A 4,146-nucleotide genomic window follows, 5' to 3' on the forward strand; every position below is an offset into this window, starting at 1 on the left:
TCAGCGTGGTGGAGGGCTGGGCTGGGCAGGTGTGGGGGACAGTCAGCAGGTGCTTCTTGACCTCAGGCTCTTGGAGGGACCCTGAGGGACACACTTTGCCCTGTCCACACCTGCACTGGCCCTTACCCCCCTGCAGCCCCCCATCGAGCCTCTGGCTGACCCCTCCCCACCCCCAGCTTTGGCGACACCCCATGATGCCCACCAACTTGGCACAGGGCAAGTGGCCTGGGTGGGCTGTGGGATTCCCGGCCACCAGACTCTCCCCAGCCCACGGTCACAAGGTCAGCAGAAGCTATGGAGCCTTGGCAGGGGCCCCTTACCCAGATGAGAGGCTGCAAGGGGTGGGGGCCTGGGCTGGCCTGCAGCCCATTTCCCACTCTGGGAATGTGTCTCAGTCCTTTGTTCTCCCAACACCCCCTTTTCAGAGACAATGGTGGTCAGTGAAGGCCTGGGAGCTGCCTAGGAATCACAAAACATCAGGGCTGGGACGAAGCCACATGGACAGAACTGTGGACATTGATCGGAAGAAGCTCATAAAAGCCCCTGTGCCACACAGAAGCAATGGGTGTCAGGGACCCCCTTCCCCTAGTGGGGTCCTGCAGCTCCCCAAGGGTTACCCTCAGCCCCACCCTTAACCAAGAGCTGAAGACAACACCTGGAACTCCTAGAGATGCCGGGCCCCCTGCCCTGCTGTTGGGCCCCCAATCCCAAGGCTTCTGAGTAAAAGAGCTCCCCGCCACATTTGGAGTTCGTGGAGCCCAGCCGTATGGTGAGCACCCCACAAACCGGCAACAAGGGCAGGAACGGCCTTGCCCACCCCAGACCAGGCAAGGGCTGGAGTGGGTGACACTGTCCAGCTGCGGGCTACCAAGGGCCAGGCCCCGAGGCTGAAACCTCCTTGTGGGGCCTTTCTGGCTCAGGACCACTCATCCCCTGGGACCTGTGGGGTGCCTTCTCCACCTGGCCGCCACAGTGCAGCTGGGCTACTTCAGCTTGACTTGTCATCAGAACCAACCAGGATTGGTAAACAATACGGACAGATTCCACCAGTTCACCCCAGACCTACTGAGCTGGGAATCCAGGCAGGCACAGGGCTGAGAGGTGGGACTGGGAGACCCGGACTGGGCTCCACCCCACCTCTCAGAGGGTCTGGTGTGGGGTGGTGTTGGGGTCCCTGGTGGATCCATCCCTACCATCGATTGTACAGAAGGAAAAAAGTGCCAGAGCCCCAGAGGGGCGGCCAGCTGCCCTTGACCTCCGCTGGGGTCCATCCTGCCCAGGGGCCTAGAGGCAGCCCGCAGAGCTCTTTGCTGTCTTCACCAACCCTCGGGTTCAGAACAAAGAATTACAAGGCAGGCTGTCTCCCAGGGGCCCAGGGAAAAGAGTTGGACACTCTTCCGTGCTGGGTAGAGACCCTGGTGACCAGAGACAGCAGGGAGAGCCTGCTTCAGCTCCTGGCCCTGTGGCCTCCGGGGCCCCTGTGAGTGGTGAGCAGGGGATCCCCATGCGTCTTGGCTGACAGAAGGGTGTTTTCAATCTCCCTGCCTGGTGCAATCAGAGGCCGCTGCGGACAGGGGAAGGGGTTCTGGGGCTCTGCTGAGTCACGTGGCCTCTGGGAGGAAACCTCAGCCATGCTCCCGGGGGCTCTGCAAACTCTGAAGACCCCCTAGCAAAAGGAAAGTCCTGGAACAGGGCAGCCCCCACAGCAGACACACGGTCTCCTCCAGAGCAGGCCAGGGGATCAGCCCCACATCAGCGTGACAGTAAGCAGGGCTGCAGGGAGGGAAGCCGAGGTGCCGCCCTCGCACGGTGGGCGGGACAGCAGGGAGCATGGTGCTTGCCCTAGTGGGGGTGGGGGGAACAGCTGTCCTCTGCCTCACCATCCTGTCCCTCCGCTGAGGCCTGCAACAGCTGGAGGGGGGCTCAAGGGAGAACCACAGGGCCTCTGGGCCAGGCGGACAGCTGGCTCCATTCCTGGCATGCCTGATGCCTGCCAGGCCATCCAGGAACGGGGTGGCCTGGATTCCAGCCGAGGAGGTTGGGGGAAGGGGCTCAGGCCTGGGAATCTTGCGGGGGAAACCAGACTGGAAACGTTTTGCCCACAATGTACCTCGGCCTCTCCCTGGCCCAGGCAAACCGCACCCACATGACCCAAGGCTCCAGGCCTCCCCCGGGTCCCTAGAATTTGAGGAACCCAGGCTCGGAAGTAATGTTGGAGGGGTGTCCCCACACACAAGTGCAAGGTCTATCATGCAGCTCACCGGAGCTGGGGGCCCCTTCCAGCAGTGTGTGGGTCGGCTCCGAACTATCTGCTCCCTTTCCCCAGGTGGGGCAGGGTCCTGGGGTGGGGTCCCAGTATGGACCCAGCTACTGGGGACACTATGGGCACAGGGGAGGGACTGACAGAGGCTGGCTCTGAAAAGACACACGCGAAGCCCCCTGGCTGAGATTTCAGGAGACATAGGCAGGGGGGAGGTGAGCCTCCTTCAAGCCCACCAAGCTGGCACTGGGCCTACACAGAGTCTGGTCAACAGCCCCTACCCCAGGGGCCCACCCCAGACAGCCCTGCTCAGGGCCTCTCAGAGGGGAAGGAAGGTGTATCCAGGAAGTGGCCACAGGACCCCTGTGGCTGGACAGGAAGGGACAAAAGTCTTAAAGCTGAACTGGGTTGGGGAGGGCTGGTCCAGGGGACACTCCCCTTGTTTGGGTGCTGATCCGAGCTGGGCTGAGTGCAGGAACATGAGCGGCCAGGCCCACTGACTGGTCCACCCCCCCACTCCCGCCCCCCAGAATCCTTGCAGTCCCAGCTGTCTGGGAGGGGGTGCATTCTGTACTAGCCCTGGGGGAGGGGAGAGGAATCTGAGCTCTCCTCCCCTTCTCTGGGACCTGGTCAGGGGATGATACCCTCAGTCTTAAAGGAGTGGGTCTCTGGGAACCAGGGGCTGGAACGCTGTTTCTGGAGTGAGTGGAGCCTTCTGGACCATGTGGGGCATCTGGGCCTGGCTTGGGAAGAGCAGAGAGCCCATTGCACCCAATGAGCTCCTAGCAGGGGGTTGAGGGGCACAGGTCATGGGCATCTGGGCTGTGCTGGGCAGAGGGTGACCATGGCCTCTCTGAGCTAGCTAGACACAACAGTGGGGAGTGGTGAGCATGGTCTACAGGGGGTGGGGGTGTCAGTGAAAGGGCCCAAAGGCAGGTGTGGAGGTGGCTGGAGCTGGGGGCTGGAGGCCTGAGGGGCTGGAGGCCAGGCGCTGGAGGGTCCAGATGACAGGCACTTAGCTGCCAGGGGCTGAAACCCAAGCTGGCACACCAGAACTGTGGGAGGGTCTGTGGGGATGAGAGGGGATGCCCTGGTGGGTGTGAAAGTGTAACAACAAGCAACGGGTCCTAAGCGTGGCTCATCGCCCTCCTGACCATCACCTGTCCAGTCTAACAGGCCTGAGGCCGTCCCCTCCGGCCTCACCAGTGGCACTGGCTCACACACTGTACTCCTGGGCCCAGCCCAGTGCCTTCCCAGCAGCTAAGGGGTGTGAGGATGTGGTCATATCTAGGGGTGCCCATGTGCGGAGTGGGGGCTCTGTGCTTCCCCCCCGCCTGCTGGCTCCCAGGCTGCAGAGACCTCAGGGTGTGGGGGTTAGGGGGCTGGCAGGAAGTGTGGAGGCAGCGGCTATGTGTGCTGGGACCTGTCTCTACTGGGCATGGGGCTCCCCAGGGAGAATGGGTTTCTGGAGGGCAGAGCTGCCCCTCCCCACCGGACACAAGGGGACCTTGGGCTCCATCCAACGAGGCGGGTCAGCGGCCAACTCATGGGGGGTCGACGTGCCTGGAACCTGGCCTCCAGGCTTTCCCAGCCAGGGGTGCTCCTGCTGCCCCCTCTCCCCATGCACCCCATAAGACTGAATACCCCAAGACCCTAGGGCTGAGGCCAGCACCTCCAGCGTGAGGGCGGCCTTCTGGGTCCTCTCTCCTGGCAGTCCCTGAACTTGGCTCCCCGGCCTGTCCACTGGGGGCAATTACACTACTCTCCCCCAAGGGCACAGAGCCCGCTGGACAGGGCTGCCCCACCCAGAACCCACCCAGGGCCCCTCAGCTCACAGCCGCCCACGGGAGCCCAGAGCCAGCGGTCCCGGAGAACGGAGGCCGGGC

The sequence above is a fragment of the Bison bison genome, unplaced genomic scaffold (assembly GCF_000754665.1).
Source record: "Bison bison bison isolate TAMUID 2011002044 unplaced genomic scaffold, Bison_UMD1.0 scf7180017864192, whole genome shotgun sequence".
Taxonomy (NCBI): Eukaryota; Metazoa; Chordata; class Mammalia; order Artiodactyla; family Bovidae; genus Bison; species Bison bison.